The sequence below is a fragment of the Pinus tabuliformis genome, chromosome 4_1 (assembly GCF_031772625.1).
Source record: "Pinus tabuliformis cultivar Carrire ecotype Pingquan chromosome 4_1, CPIR1, whole genome shotgun sequence".
NCBI classification, from domain to species: domain Eukaryota; kingdom Viridiplantae; phylum Streptophyta; class Pinopsida; order Pinales; family Pinaceae; genus Pinus; species Pinus tabuliformis.
In genome coordinates, this window is record NC_142303.1 from 791499285 (window position 1) to 791517437 (window position 18153).

An 18153-nucleotide genomic window follows, 5' to 3' on the forward strand; every position below is an offset into this window, starting at 1 on the left:
TGCCATGTGCCCTAAGGGAAGAAGGAAGTATGAAGACTTCAGGCTTCATTACTGCGCCATACGTCCTAAGAAAAGAGAAGGATGAAGGCTTCGTGCTTCATGACTACGCCATGTGCCCTAAGGGAAGAGGGAAGGATGAAGGATTCAGGCTTTGTGATTGCGACATGCACTTCAAGGAAAGAGAAGGATGAATGCTTCATGCTTCGTGACTGCACCATGTGCTTTTAAAGAGACAGAGATCCTTCTTGTTTCGAAGTGCGCTTTGTTGTTACAAAGTGCGCCTTATATTTCTGAAGTGAGCTTCATTGTTCTGAAGTAAACTTTGTTGTTCCAAAGTACGTCTGGGCTTGGGAAGGGGTAGTTCTATCCAACAATGGTTGCTTGTTCATATAGATTGTGCTTTTCACTGAGGGAGGAAGCAAAATACTAGGTCACCTATCCTAGGAAGTAAAAATGGCTAAGTATGGGAGTAGCAGAGTAGGAGAAAGAAATGCATTCTAACACAACTCAAACATGTATCACACACATAAATTCCATCAATACAAGCCAACGGAATGCACAGGAATCATGACCATTAATCATACCTTGAAATGACATTTATTTCTAAGTGCGACAGTTGGAACACACATTACGACACTTAGAAAACAAGTTACAACAAAGGTGATGAATGTGACCAAAAGGTGCACTAATTTGTAGGAATGTGTCTAATACATATTCTAGTGATATGTAAGACCATATCATGTAGAAGCGTGCACTAGAGCTAACTTTGGTGATGTGCAAAGTTGTGACACATGCAGGAGTGAAAACAACAAAAGCAATACATGTAACAGGAGGAAAACATAAAAATGACACTTGCAAAATGCCAACGACCTTGAAAGAGACACATGCTAAAGTGAAGATAACATGAAAATGACACATATTAAAGTGAAAATGAGCAAAAGCAACAGTTGTGAACTTAAAAGCGACACTTGTGAAAGAGACGGTGCACAAAGATGACAGTTGAGAAGACCCACTGAATTAAAAGTACAAACGCAACCAGAGGGAAATTTTCAACAAAAGTGTGTATGGACTATAGACATGAGTTGAAATTTACACAGGGGTTGTCTTGATGGGCAGTGCTTTACTTGTTCAAGCTTGCATAAAAGAAAGTGTGCTCGTGAGTTCAATAAGGACTATTCATGTGTGGGCAAGTGACTTTACAATCCAAAACTAGGAAGAAGACTTGAAACCTTTAGAAAACATCAATCGACCATGGAGTAACCATAGGGTGACAGACCGTAAAATCCTCAGTAGGCTCCAAAGTACAAGTGCAGGCAAAATTTTGGAGGGTGTTGAACACAGTGTCAACACTTGACGACACACTAGTAGAACTCTAGTGTCTTTGTTTGGGTTTACTTCTCTAAGTGCAAGGTTTCAATCTTTCAGGAAGTATTGATTCATCTTGCTTATTACCTTAGCTTCCCTAATTAACCCAGTGAGAGATATAGTCCCCTCCATTCCCTTATTCGATTGAACACAGGTCAAGGCTTGCCAAATCACAAATATTTTGATCTAAGAAAGGGTAATATATAATTGTGAGTTTAAGATCATTAGAGTATGAGTTTTCATCTCTTGTGTTGCTCCGCTGCAACCAAGCCTGGACAGTACCTCGACGGAGTCACTACAGGTACACAAGCATTGGTTCGCTTCTAGTGAGCTTAAAAAGTACCTCGGCAAAGTTACTTTTTTCACCTCTCTACGCAAGAAGCCTTTCTCTTCTTTCACCCTTTACTTATTTTATTTATAGAACTGTGTTTAAGCACTTGTTTATTTACCGGAGTGGAAGAGGGATCCTAAGTTATTGAGAGCAGGGGAGCTTGTTCCTTCATAGACAATTATATAGACCTTTGATATTGGTTTCCTTGCTAATTGGTTTTCCCCTTACCTTTCTCTACTCGATTGGATTAGGAAGACAAACATTGTTTATTTACATTGTCGAGTTGAGGAATGGGGATCCTAGAATAGACACGAGATTTGTAATTCGACCAAAGGCTTTTCATTCGAGTGGATCGTATTTTCCATTCAGACAACATTGACTTTAAAGATATGTAGACCCAGAATAGAGAAAACTAACAAATTAGCCAAGCATTGTTTGTCATCGTAATTGCCCTTTTTAAGTTTTTCCACATTGTTTTTTGAGCAAAACATTAGCATGTTTCATGCAAAGTATTATTAAACAAACATGAAAGAAAATACACAAAAAAGCAAATAAAAATGACATGTAAAGCAACATGCATAACAAAAAAAGCAAAAGACATGCAGAGACTAGATGGAGATCAGCACAGAGGGTGGATGAAATGCAAAGGACACTAAATGAAACTAAGCCTACTCCTAACCTAACCAGCAAGAAGGTCAGGGCTAAGTGTAATGATAATTCTAATGAAGACACCATTGTTCTTGGCCTACAATCACAATGATACGATCAATTAAACCGATATATGATAATGTACAACAAGAAAGATAGGAGCTTGAACAGCTTGCACAAAACATTGAAGGACTTTAAGGAAGAGAGATGTGTCATAAAATTTGAATTTACCTAACCTACAACCTTAGCTTCTCGATCAAAACCATATTCAAACAAACCTTGATGGCTCCCCATGAATGTACCTACACTTGTATTATCTTGCTTAGCAAACACCAAGAGAGATCGAAACTTGCTTTTAGCAAATGGACCAAGTAAGATGCTTCTAACTGATGATAGATTGGATCATAAAATTAAAAACAATCCTCTTGAAGAACTTAAAATCCTTGAAGAGATAATTTCTCAATTAATGGCATGGAATCGAGACAAGAATCTTGTAAGGTAAAATGAATCTGATCATATTTAGAAGGTTTATCAAGGTAGTGAGGAACTGACATAACCATTAGCGAAAGTTGAAGTGCCTCACTACTTGACAATTGTCTGAATATTTAGATGATAAACCATAAATATCAGCTGATGTAAAACAACCATCATTAAGTACATTAGTGGGAAAATGATCAATTGAATGACATTTGACAGAACAAGAACCATGATCAGATGGTTTGATTAAGGCATAAGATTATTAGTTAGGAGACAACAAAGATAGATCGGTTTGAATAGTTTTACAAATGTTTTTAAAGAAAGAATCATATTCCTCATGTGTTGAATGCAACAAACCATCTACTCGTCACTGGCTATAAATTGGACTGACATCACAATTATCGAAGAAATTAAAAAAGAATGTTGATATAGAAAACACATGAAACCAGTCAAGATGTAGTGGATGAAAAAGAGGAACTTGATTCACCAAATATCTCAAGCATTCACTTGTACTCAAGAGGACATCTAGTTCCATGAAGAAATGATTAGCACTAGGATATTCACAAGAAATATTAGGAGTTGGGTACTTTCAAAAGAATGTTATAGGTATGAATCGTTCAGCCAATTATAATCTTTAGAATGATCAACTTCACAGCTTCATACATCCATGAAAGGTATGCATTCCAAACCTAAGTTTGATATAAGATATTTGCATGAGGAATGATCCATTGAATCATAATGCTCAATACAATCGGAAACAAAATCTTGAAAGCTTGAAAAGTTATATCCGAAATACCACACAACTTTCAAGAAGGAATTTCCATCCAGTGAAACCATGCAAAGGAAAGAATTTTGTGAGAAGATCCAAATTTGATTTGGTTCGGGGACCTTACTAGATTCGCGAAGACATGACATAAGCATCAACGAAAGTTGAAGTGCATTGACTCCCTGGTAAGTCCCAGAACTTTCAAGAATTGTAGAATTGCATTTTGAAAATCGAATCAAATCATGCATGGTGTGTGGGCAACTGCTATCAATAATTTCAACAATATCACTACTATCATGATGGTAGCAAAGTACTCCACTAATTTGATCAGAATTTACATCTTTAACAAAGAGATTACCCAAGTCATAAGGTTCTTCCAATTGCACATCTAAAGTTGGATTGATCAGACAAATCTCATGAGTAACCTAGATAGAAGAATTTTCTTCGTGAAAAATTGAAAATGGTAAGGAATGGAAAGGATACCCAATGATTTCTTTACCTTCCTCTTCATCATGAATAACCTCACTACCTTGTGTTAATTCAAAATCCAACTCATTAGATGGTGAACTTGAAAAGCATGGAGAATCTTCTTCAGAAGTTAATCCATTACAAACATTAGAACGCAAGGGATAATGAGTTGAAGAGCAAGTTTCCATGAAAACATTTTCTTGGACCGAATTATATTCAAGATCCAAATATTTCGAAACAAAGTTTTCTCGGGAAACTGAAAGATCAAAACGTGCACTTAAGCAACCATAATTACATATAATAATGGAGTCAGAATCAACAGAATGAAGGTTGTCCAAGAATTCAAATTTATTATGCAAATCAATTTCATTTGATTCATCATCGAGATTGCTAGATTCAAAATCAACCAAGGATGGAAGAACATTATTTAGACACAGGGGATTTTGGACAAGGGAAGTAAGATAAAATAATAATAATAATAATAATAATCCTCATCTTATTGCTCCTCTACCTGTGACGAGTGACTACCTTGCTCCTAATTGATACTTGGATATGGAAGAGATAGACCAAGCAGATCAAGGGGCAAGGGATCATAACAATGAGATGATACGGGGGGGAGTTTCGAAATCAAATCCAAAACTGGGGTTATGAGTGTTAATATCATCTTGAGGAGTGGAAGGATTAGTCTTCACCATAGGGTTCATGAACCATTCTAAAGTTTCCTCCATTGGATCTGGATCATGGGAAATGGATGAAGGTCGAGAAGATGGATAAGGAATTTGATTTCTAGATTTCCCAACTTGAACATTATCACAAGGAGGCACCCAAATTGATATTATAAAAGGAGGAGGACTATGAACAAAAGGAACAGTAGCTTCCTCTTATGAAATTAGAGGTGTCTGAAAATTTCCAAAAGTTGGGAAAACGGGAACATCTAGGTGTTTACATTCACACTAATTCAAGAGATCTAAACCAAATGTTCAAATTTTTCTTAAATAAATCCCAATCCATATCTTCTTTAGGAAATTCAAAACATAAGTGAAGGAATCTATTGGCAAAATCATCACTTAGTTTATCAAGCTCCATTATGTGTTGATTAATTCTTTTGTAAACATCTCAGTGATCATACCTACCAAAATATTGTTGAAGCTCCTTGAGAAGTTGATCAAGAGAATGGATAGAGGCAGATGGTAAGGTATGACACCATCGATTAACATGACCTTCAAGAGTGAGGAAGAAAAGCACATAAGAAAAATTTTCATCATCAATTTCATAATATTCACAAAATTTAAGAAAATCATAAATGTGCTTGGCTATGGATGTTCCATCCTCACCATCAAACTTAAATTGAGACAAGTCATAAAAAGGCTCATCAGGGATTAAAAGTGAGCATTGGATATATTGGAAAAACACCCCGTGAAAATGATTTGAGGATGAGCCATTAAAGATAAGAGATTCAAAACAAACTCAATGGGCACAGCTTGTCATCTGGCCCTCCTAGCACCAGAATGTTGACAGCATTGGATACCACCAACATATGAGGGGGTCTCCCTGATGTAAAGTCCCAATTAGACCTCACACCATTTGGAGTAAGAGCCTCATCCGAAGTATCGGTTTGGCCACCATAACATAAAGGTTTGCCTTGGTTTCAATGGATAACATAAGATATTATATACATGGACCTTGAACAAGCAAGTTGACATTGTGAAACAACAATTACAATGTGTAAAAAGAGACTTTCACGAACAGGGGACAAGAGTGAGTCTCTGGAAGTAATAGTACTAACCTAAGAGAGACATGCGATAGCATGAAAAGACTTGTTAGCAAAATAGTTCACATAACGATTATTAAAGCGAATACAACACACATTCAACAAGATGAGTACCAAAGGCACCAGAATAGTTCAATTTCTCCAGTACATATGAACACAACATATATTGTAAACATCCCAAGAATAGTACTAAAACATTTGCAATACATGCATGAAAATGTGTTGGCTTATTGAATTTCAATTAAGTGAAATATCCAAGTACAAAGTTAACTAGTTCGAGTAGTGGAACATTAAGTCACTTTTTGCTTCTCCAAAAAGTAGTTTTCTCGCATATGCCAAGTAATATGCCAAGTAGAGAAACCAAGACTAGAACCACAAAGCTTTAAGCCTCCAAAAGCCTTTTGCTTGACTTATGAGATTGATTTTATAACAAGAGGAATGACCTTTCATCTCCCCTTGGCTCTTGGTTTGCCGTCATGACTCTTGGACTTATAATGTGTCCATCGAACTTCTAAATGACCTTTGGACTTCTCCTAAAGACACTTTTGTCCATATATGACTAAGTAACTTTTCATATTCCATATATGACTCTTGGACTTCCACACATTACATTTTGTCTTTTTCCTTTTAATAATTACATCATTACATTCCACATGATGTGGCATGACACATGGATACACATTGACCATTATGATAACACTTGTACAAGTTACAACTTGACAATGATGTCATGGACTTCATGATGAGGTGGCAATGCCAAATTGTCTTGCTGCTTCATCTTGGTTTCTTAATGGTAGATATGATATGTGCTTCATCTTCATGAAAGATCCACTTTGTTGTTTATCTTCACCCTCCAAAGGGTCTTGAATGAGTTTTGGAATTCTCTGAGTCATCATCCTATGTCTTCTTCCTATCTCAATCCATGATCCGCTTCATGCCTCCATGATAGCTCTCTTTTGTTATTCTTCTTCACAAGTGTTTCTTTATGCTTTCTCCCTGGTATCTGCTTTGAGCATTAAAGTATTCCTACCAATGAAAATCACTCATGACAACGTTAAACCAATCTTAAAAACTATATTTTATCACTACCTAGCTCACGAATGATAAGCTCATGATAGGCCTATGAGAGGGTTAAAAGGAAGCTTGATTAGGAAGGTGCAGACAAACTCATTAGTGGCTTAGGAAGGCTCCACTATTCATTTTTACTATGACATGCACTATGAAGAGGAGCTCTCCTTGGTCCAACGCAGTGGGGAAGCTTAAGGTACAAGGTGGGAAGGCTTGTTGCCTAAGGTTGTGTCGTGTGCCTTAGAAGGAAAGAGAAGAAAGACTTGGAGAGTGCAATTTGACTAGTCAAGGGTTGAGAGGATGCCTCCTTCAACGTTTCCTACTATGCCATGCACTGAAGAGGAAGGGCCTAAGCAAGGCTTGAGCGCAGAGCATATAGGGGAAGAGGGAAGGATGAAGGCTTCAGTCTTCATGACTACACCATGTGCCCGAAGGAAACAAAAGGATGAAGGCTTTGTGCTTCGTGACTGCACCATGCGCCCTAAGGGAAGAGGCAAGGATAAAGGCTCCAGGCTTCATGATTGCACCATGCACTTTATGGAAAGAGAAGGGTGAAGGCTTCATGCTTCGTGATTGCGCCATGTGCTTTTAAATAGATAGAGGATCTTTGTTGTTCTAAAGTGCACTTTGTTGTTTCTAAGTGCACCTTGTTGTTCCAAAGTGCGCTTCGTTGTTTTAAAATGTGCCTAGGCTTGGGAGGGCACAGTTCTATCCAACAGTGGTTGCTTGTTCATCTGGAATTTGTTTTTCACTAAGGGAGGTAGCGAAAGGCTAGGTCACTTATCCTAGGAAGTAAAAATGGCTAAGTGTAGGACCATCAGAGTAGGAGAAAGAAATTCATCCTAACACGAATCAAACATGGATCACACAAATAAATAAGACTGAAGAACATCAATCACAACTTGAAACAACAGCAAAGAGACAGTTGGGAACATATTATGACACTTAGAACACAAGTTACGACAAAAGTGACAATTGTGGCCAAAAGGTGTGCTAAGTTGTATGAATGTGTCTAGCACATATTCTAATAATATGTAAGACCATCTCATGCAGAAGAGTACAAGAGAACTAATTTCGCTGATGTTCAAAGGTGTGACACATGCAAGAGTGAAAACAACAAAAGCAACACTTGCAACAGGAGGAAAACATGAAGACGACACTTGCAAAATGTGAATGACCTTGAAAGTGACACATGCCAGAGAGAAGATAACGTAAAAACAACACTTATTAAAGTGAAAACGAGCAAAAGCGACACTTGTGAAAGCAACATTGTGCAAGAACAACAGTTGAGAAAACTCGTCTAAATAAAAGTACAAACACAACCAAAGTGAAGGAAATTGTCAACGAAAGTGCGCACTGACTGTCAACATGAGTTGAACACTACACAAGCGTTGTCTTGATGGGCGATGCTTTACATGTTCGAGCTTGCATAAAAGAAAGTGTGGTCATGAATTTAATCAGGATTGTGCATGTGTGAGCAAGTGACTTTACAGTTCAAAACTAAGAAGAAGACTTGAAATCTTTAGAAAACACCAATCGGCCATGGAGTAACCATAGAGTGACAGACCATAAGATCCTCAATAGGCTCCAAAATTCAAGTGTAGGCAAAATTTTGGAGGGCGTTGATCGCATTGTCAAAACTCCTCTATACCTTAATCCAGTGTTTAAATGATGAAGGTTTGTACACCTTAAATCAAATATCTTCTCAAAACCGTGAACAACAATCGTAGTTGTCTTTTGTGGATCTGCATCTAAATGGAGATGCAATTGAACACTGGGATCACTATATTTGCAATCTCAAATTCTCCTAGGTAATCCTCTATGATCAGGGGGATCAATGGATTTGAACCGCCAATCCTCACTGTGCCTACTCTCTAAAACTCATATACCTTGCTCGACCATAAGAAAATGGCACAAATGATCCCCCATGGTGGGGGAAATGCTTATGGGAATTAAACTACCCTTGAAAATCAAAATTATTTATGTGGCTTCTTCTCATAATTACATTGCCCTCCAAATCCAAAATTACTTATGTGGCTTCTTCTAAAAAAACAAAGCTCCTATGTGGAACAAATTACAAAAAAGAGATCTTTCACTAGACCCAACATGTGTTTCCTTTGCCAATCATCCCTTGAATCAATTGTACATTTGTTCATACATTGTTCTTTCTCCTCTCTGTTTGGAAGAAAATTAGTCATATTGAGCAACAAACTATCAACTAAGAGGGCCCCTCTATAAGCACTCGTTTCCAAAGATGGCTATCAGTGCCTCAAAAGATCACCTACCAGCTCTCCTTTTGATAGTTTTTATAGAGAACATGGCATAAGAGGAACATAAGATAAAGCCCCTTCCACTATAAGGATAACCCTACAAAGTCTCACAATCCCTCGTTTTATCAAAAAAGCTCTCCTCCTTAGAGACCACCACTTGTTCCTTTAGACATTGTCATACAAATAGATACCCCTTGGGCATCATTCAATGGAGCAACAAAGGGCACACCCTCAAAGGACGAGACAAAGGGTATACTACATATCTCTGACAATGATATCTCTACCAACTCCAATTATTTGTTCTCAACCCTTGGGTCTAACTAGCCTCTCCCTTGAAAGTCTACAGTTTTTTTATCCATTCTTACACAAGTTTTTTCCTCTCATTGGGATAGATGATAATATGATAATCGTTGACTAGACATCACAAGGCTTTAAAATTGTGGAAAAGTATATGTAATATAATATGATACAAGACAATTTATATATTTTGATAGTAGATAATTACATAGGCAGCATATCTCCATGTGATATTGTGAAAGACTTTGGATAATGTTGTTAAGTATATCAATATAAAAATTTGTTTATCTCATATTAAATAGAATTACAATTATTTTTCTTGGAAAAAAAAAAAGGTTAAAACATGAAGTAAAATGGTTAGAAACATGATGTGGTTGAATCTCAAATCTTTTTAAAAATACTTGGGGAAATTTATTTATAAATATAAATAATATAAATTTGGTTAAAAGAGATTCAAGATATTTATTTATAAATATGAATAATATAAATATTTTTAAAAAAGGTTTGGGAGATTTATTTATAAATATTATTGTAGAGTAAAATTAATAGATAATAAAACAAGTAAACATATCAACCAATGTTTAGGGGTGTTATGAAGTATTATGTAAACCATGTGATTCAAAGTTCAAATATCCCATGAGTCAAGCCAACAATAAAACAAAAAGAAAGAGTCAAATATCATTAAAGAGAGTGGTGTATTATTAAGTGTTTACAATTGACAACATCTAGGTCTCCTTTGTTATTAAATAATATTAATAATAATCTATTTTTGAGGTCAACAATCATAAGTCCATTTACAATTTTTAACATGCAATACAATTATGCAAACCATGTATTATTCTTATATGGAATTGTACCAACCATCCAAAAGATGGAGGATATCTAGAATTTACTCCATGAGCAAGCTTTCTTGCTCAATGTTGTTGTTATTTATACTATAGGTAATCATCTCCTTGGTGTTCATGGCAATTGTCTTGTTATATTAGTTAATTCGACTACAAGAAATGTTTGCGTATAGGATTAATGTCTCTACTTAATATATTCATAGATTATCTCTCAATGTTGTGTTAACATGCAATACAATTATGAAAACCATGTATTATTCTTATATGGAATTGTACTTACCATTCAAAAGATGGAGGATATCTAGAATTTACTCCATGAACAAGCTTTCTTAGTCAATGTTGTTGTTATTTATACTATAGGTAATCATCTCCTTGGTGTTCATGGCAATTGTCTTGTTATATTAGTTTATTCTACTACAATAAATATGTGTATAGAATTAATGTCTCTACTTAATATATTCATAGATTATCTCTCAATGTTGTGTTGTTAGACCACGTCTTGAATTTCATTCAATTGTTGCATTTTGATTTATTTATGCCAAGAATCAAACCCCTATTTAGACTTTCCACTTTATGCTTTTGGAGGCTTTCCCTTGCCCATTATCTTAAATAAATCATCCTTTAGAGTCACCCATGTTTCACCTACATGTTCAGCCTAACAAGATCCATGTTTCTATTGCTAATAAAATAATGGCAACTCTCAAATGGTAAGGAACAACATCCTTTAGCACCATTTTGGAACTCAGGAAAAAATCTCCCAACCATATAGATTAAAAAAAAAAAACACAATCCCAATAATCACCCTAAGTCTTCCAAATTTCCTTCCACGTAGTAAAGTGGCGTATGCCTTCCAAATTTTCTTCCACGTAGTAAAGTGGCATAATTAATAGTAGATAGCAATGTAATAGTAAATTGTTATATATAATCAATGTGGCATAATTAATAATGGATAACAATGTACTAATAAATTGTTATGTATAATCAATAAAAGACCACTCAATTCTATACTCTTACCACATATAATATGTTTAATTGTTACATAAAAATAATGACATACTAAAAATTAAATAGAAGAAAAACACAACAAAAAAGATATCGTTCTAATTTCTTACTGAATATTCAATTCTATGTTTTACCATATAAATATTTTTTCTTCCATTTAGTAAAGTGGCATATGCCTTCAAATTTTCTTCCATATAATAAAGTGGCATAATTAATAATGGATAGCAATGTAATAATTCTATGCTTAAATATCTTCCATGTAGTAAAGTGGCTTTCTTCCATGTAGTAAAGTGGCATATGCCTGCCAAATTTTGTTTCAAGTAATAAAGTGGCATAATTAATAATGCATAGCAATGTAATACTAAATTGTTATATATAATCGATGACCGACCACTCAATTCTATGCTCTACCACAAAATATTTTTACCAATTGTTACATAAAATTGATGACGTACTAGAAATTAAATAAAAGAAAAACACAACAAAAAAAGATATCATTCTAATTTCTTATCATATATTCAATTCTATGTTGTACCATATAAATATTTTTATCAATTGATATATGTGAGAGACATGATGCATCACTTAAAATCAAATAACCATCCTAAATCCATTTTAACTCCACATCTACCAAGCACTAGAGGAATTCAATCTCCACTCTAAAACATGTTTGCACCTCATGAGATTTGATTCCTCTCAATAATTGTTATATACACAATTAAGATGGATCTAGTAAAAAGATATCATTTAATTTCATGCCAACCATTCAATTCTATGTTGTACCATATAAATGTTTTTATCAATTGATATCTGTGTGAGAGGATGATGCATCACTTAAAATCAAATAACCATCCTAAATCCATCTTAACTCCGGATCTGCCAAACCCCTAGAGTGGTCCAATCTCTTTTCACTCTAAAGAGGCCTGCACCTCATGAAATTTGATTCCTCTCATGAAATTTGATTCCTCTCAGTGCTTGATATATACACAGCTAAGATAGATCTAGGGGGTGTTAGAATATATATATAAATATAATAAAATATATGTAATATTTTGATTTATTCATGTTTTTAAAATGTTTAGTGAGGCAAATCAATTACAGTGGTTTGGACACATGGTATTAATAATCCATGATATTGATTTAGGGTGTTGGACACATGGTATTAATAATCCATGATATTGATTTAGGGTGTTGTAACAAAGTCTTCTTTTTAACCTGATTTTTCGTAATATTATCAATTTATTTATATTGATTTAGGGTATTGTAACAAAGTCTGCTTTTTAACTTGATTTTTTGTAATTATCAATTTATTTATTTTTTAATTTCATTTTTTTAATGTGATTTAACCAAATCAAAATAAGAAATCATCCATTTATTTATTTTTTAATTTTATTTTTTTAGATGTGATTTAACCAAATCAAAATGTTTATGTTTACCGGATAGACATCACAACATCTAGAGGCTATAAAACTCCTCTTAGAACAAAAATGTTATAAAACAGAAAAACACCAGCAAAAAATTAATCATTCTAATTTATTCTGTATTACCTACCATGTGCTAGGTCCAACTAGCTTGTAGACTACGACTTGTTTTCTCTTTCTGCAACTATAAGATACCCTGCATCATGTTGCCGATAGCGTGAGAAAATGGTTTAACTGGTAGGCTACAGCTTGTTTTCTCTTTCTGCAACTATAAGATACCCTGAATGATGTTGCCGGTAGCGTAAGAAAATGATTTAGCTGGTAGGCTACAGCTTGTTTTCTCTTTCTGCAACTATAAGATACCCTGAATAATGTTGCCGATTGCGTGATAAATTGGTTTAGTTGCCTGTGACACTTACGGTTATGGGAACCTCGATGCCAGATCAATTCAATTATCCTCGTACGGCCCCAACGTGTGAGAATCACGAACCTTGATAAAAATATCACGAACCTTGATAAAAATACTATTTGCCTTCTCTACTTTATCATGTGTTAATATGATATTTTCAACAAGGATCGGGGAATATACATCTCACACATTGTTTAGCAGATCCTTTTTCATTTTCCAGCCTCCAGACGACATAACTGTACATTTTTTACCCTATGATTGTCTATATAATCATGAAGTCATTTTTGTGTAGTTCATCATGATATGGCTTTTATCAATGTGTATTAAAATTTATTTTGCTTCCTTGATTTATTAATAACCTACTTGATGAGTAAGCATAATTGATTTCATCCATGTGCTATAAATTCGTATCATTGAAATAAATATTATATTGATGTTGACCCAGACAATCGTTTAAAGTCTTTTCTATCGTATTCTTGTTTCTTGCCTTTTCCATCATAAACTTATCGTATTCTTGTTTCTTGCCTTTTCCATCATAAACTTACCAGATAGACATGACCCAAAACATTTCCTTGCCTATGTACTTTGATTGATAAAGTAAACTTAAAACGTTTCATGAAAAAAGAAGATACAGAGAGCATGAAAAAAAGGGGCAACAAACAACAGCACAAGTACTCCAAAGTGGCATAACAATTATTTGAAAGCAAGCAACACCTGTGAAGCGAAAGGTGTAGTTGGAGGTAAACCCTCTTCCAAGACCAACGGATGGTTTATTTCTCTTGGGACTTCAGCGACTTCAACGCACCCAAACAGAACGCTATAAGGCAACTCCAAGTTTTAAAACGAAGTTAACATCGAAATCAGATTGGATTTTGAAGTGCATAGCAATATCAATTGTCAATCACGAGGGAATCGTTGCATGGAACCCAACATAAATTATTAAGAAAAAAAAATTGATGAAATAACAAAAAAAAATTAAAATGCCATCACACTCGTACAAGAGATTGTGCAAATCATAGAATTCACAGAAAAATGCCCAGCGATTAACAAAATATCAAGGCTGAAGGAGAAAGCGCTGCATGAATGCAAAATATGAGTGCAATAACATATATCCCTAAAGACCACGATATCAGCATCACATTAATGAATGGTAAATTTCATATTATTTATATGCCTCCAGAGTGCCCAAAGAGAAACTCACAAACCAACTTATCAATTGAATTTGATGAATGTAATGCTTGGAATTTTGAACAGACTCGAGGTGAAAAGGTGTAAACTTAATAAACCACTCACCTGAAGAACAACCATCAATTGTCTCAGCAAACTAAGTTACTTTTACTATCCAACTACTCAGTTTGGTTTTAGCAAAAACTGAAATGATAGTCCATGACTATTACAATAATCAATAACACAAATTACAATTATCAGCAAAAGATGTAGTAAAAAAATCTGAAATTCGTTGCACTGGTTAGCAGAGATGTAACTTTAAAAATTAATTCATCCAAAATATTAGAGATCCTGGGGGGACGCAGCATTCTAAACCAACATCTATTTAATACTGTTCAATGACATGGCAAGGTGTATGGTTGAATTTCTACCTTCTATACTAGCATCCCCCGATAAAGTTCTCTCCAAGAATATCCAACAAAAGAACGAATACTATGATATTAGTAATTATTAACGCAAAACATTAAGTATATCCCCAACCGTAAAGACTCAACCACAAACAACTAATTGCATTCAGTCAAACCGCAAAAGCCTTTTCAAGTATACTTCTCAATCATCCAAATTAGGGCATTTTATACAACTATTTTCTAACAAGAGTTGTTTAAAAGATAACTAGTGGATAATATTAACGTCAAGCACATCCCAAATAAATGTCTACAACATGTATTGCGTGACAATAACGTCTGGACAACAGAAAGGGCATTAGACATGCTTGAATGTTTAACTATTGCTCTTTTAAGTTTTATGTGATCAAATTTCATATTAAATCAATTTTAATGAAGCCTTTTTTGAGCATTTCAAATTTTGAGTAAACTTTTATTTTTGTCATGTTTTGCTGGTGGCATCATTTGCTTTCTTGATACCACCTTCTGAAAACATGGAGATTTATTTGCTCCTCTATATTGGAAATTAAAATTGCTTTTGATGCATAACCATGCTTCAATTCCTCATTGTGAGACAGCTTTTTATCACCAACAAAAGCACCTATACATGCCACTGATATACTCCAACAGAGTTCCATTTATACCAATGAAAACAAACAATGCATCATGCCAGTGTTATACTCCAATAGAATTCCATTTCTACCAACGAATACAAACATACTACAACCAATGAGATTGTAAACGCAAGATTGCATGCTGGTCAACAGTTTTTATCCACAGGAATGCCTTTGATGCTTTCAATGCTGGCATTCATTAACACTAACGTGTCAGCTGCCACTTAAAGAATGGAATGAAGCCTCAATCAAATTGATTTGCTAGATATATAGATGTCCTCACGAGATCAAGCTTTTATAAGTTCAGACATTGGATTTCACCACCCCGTCCATTTCCACAAAGTGGAGTCCGTTTTCACAAATCAATTTAAAAGTCAGGGCTCTTGCATGATTACTCCAAAATATCAAATAGAACTTGTGAGCACAAAAGTTCTAAACTTTATTATCAGCCTTCAAATTCAAATGGAACTTAAAAGCAGGAAGATATTTAACCTTAATACCAAAAGTGTAGCTTTCCGCCATTTGGCTCTAGTAGACCTTCAATTCACTGTTTAGGGGTCAAGTAATGCTCTGTTAAGGGGGGCCCTTAGGACTCTATTGGAGTCCTCTTCAGCAGAATTACAGATAAGCTCTCTGTTGGAGCCCTCTGTTCCATAGCAAATTTGGCACATGCTTTCTCTGATGTCATAATCACAGAGCTGGTAAAGGTTACATTAGTTAATTTCAATCAAGCAAAAAGAGGGTCTGGCCAGGCCCTGGACACTCGTATGGACCCTTCCTGTGAAGGCTCGAAATTGCCCGGATACATCCGGAAGTTGGCCTAATCAGAAGGATATTGACCTGCCGTGCTGCTCAAGTGACAAGACTAACCAGATTTTGGAGAGAATTAATCAAACACAGAATGGATTTCTCTCGCTGGAGATATGATATACCATCAGCTAGTCACTAATCTTACTTCCACTATGGAGATTTTAATCAACCAGCACACTACTATGCAGAGGGCAGAGGATAAGATCGCAAGTTTATGACAGCAAATTGAAGACTCACAGAAGTAACGGAACAAGAGTCCTTCAAACCCCTCCTCACCAAACAATACTGTCAGTCAAGCCAATCAAGTTTTGCCCGAGTTAATCCTCCATTCTTCCTCAGTTTGGGGGAGCTGGTCTGGAGAGGTAATCCATACTATGCAGAGGGCAGAGGATGAGATCGCTACTTTACGACAGCAAATTGTAGAGTTGCAGAATTCACTGAACAAGAGTCCTTCAGACCCCTCGTCATCAAGCAATACTGTCAGTCAAGCCAATCAAGTTTTTGCTTGACTTGAATCTTCCATTCTCCCCAGTCTGGGGAAGCTGGGTCTGGACTCTGGCAATGTAGTCCATTCCTAAGGTTGTCTCTATGCATTTTAAATCTTGCCTGATTTTTGCTTTATTTTCGGTGTATCTACACCTGTAAATTTAGAAGACGGGACAGCACAGATGTATAAATTTCAGATCTAATGGGCAATCCCAGAACAGACATTGGGGGAAAGCAAATCAATTGGAAAACCCAGTTTTGATGATTTTGTCAATATAGAATTTCTTATTCGCGTTTTAATAAAAGTACCATGTGTGGAGGTATCCTCTGCTGAATATGAAAATGGATAAATACCTCTTGTTAACATTCCAAGTCTAACAACCAAGAGGAGGCTTAGGCTTTAGCACATGCTAATTTAATTTAGAGTCTGCAACGAGAACATTACAGTGCGTTCAAAATTTTCCAGAGCATCAAATCTGTTGTGATGGCTATCAAGGCATTGAAAGAATGTCTGATGATCAAAAATCAGACCCAAACAAATTTCAAAAGTGAGTGAAATGGTCAACTTTAGCATTACAGAAAAGATAGAAATGACCTAGTTGTTTCTAAACAGTCATGTCGTAGGCTAAGCAAATAAGAAAACAGACTAAACCACATAACTTGTTGAGAAAACCTCTCTCACTTTGGCTTTCAAATGAAATTAAAGTGCATGACATTCCAGATTTTCAACTAGAACAGGACGCTAAGGGTGCATCCACCAAGCATGTTTGATATTGGTAGCCCTTGCAAACATGTCCTAAGAGTTGCTGCTGTGTTAACCAAAAAGCTTCCAGATAAGATAATTTTATTAATGTCCAACAAATGAACCATAAATAGGTCAATGGAGCTGAAGGACACGACTAGTACAAGTGCAATGTGGGAGTGCAAACACAACTCCTAGAAAAATGCCAGTGAAGCCAAAATGCCATTCAGCATTTCAGATTCTGAAAGCAAGGGAACATATTGACAATACATAGATTCCAGAAATGGGATGCAAGTTTGTGGGTACCATTTTAAACAGTATTTCTCAACGTTCCACAAATTAGAATATGTATCTGGCCAAAAAGCCCACATTTCAGTCCACAGAATATGTATCTGACCAAGAAGCCCACATTTGTCCAAAAAATGACAAAACCCCAAATACTACCTAAAAAGAGGCATTATGGTCTATTTGCATAAAAGTTACGATATATACGGTAATCAATATCAACGTCTTGATCTTGACTCACTCTTTTGTTTTTGTTTGATTGTTTAAATTTCTCTTATAGTTAAGTTGAAATAAATGTACATGTTCTTTTCCTAAAAGCTTCTTCGCTATGAACGAAGCAAATGTCATTTTCCTTGCCTTCTGATATTAATCTTCCCTGGAAGACGAGTCATGCAAGTAGCGTTGATCCTAATTTCTAATTCCGGGAATTCTATGCATATAGGAGTTATGTTCATCGTTTTTAGTTCC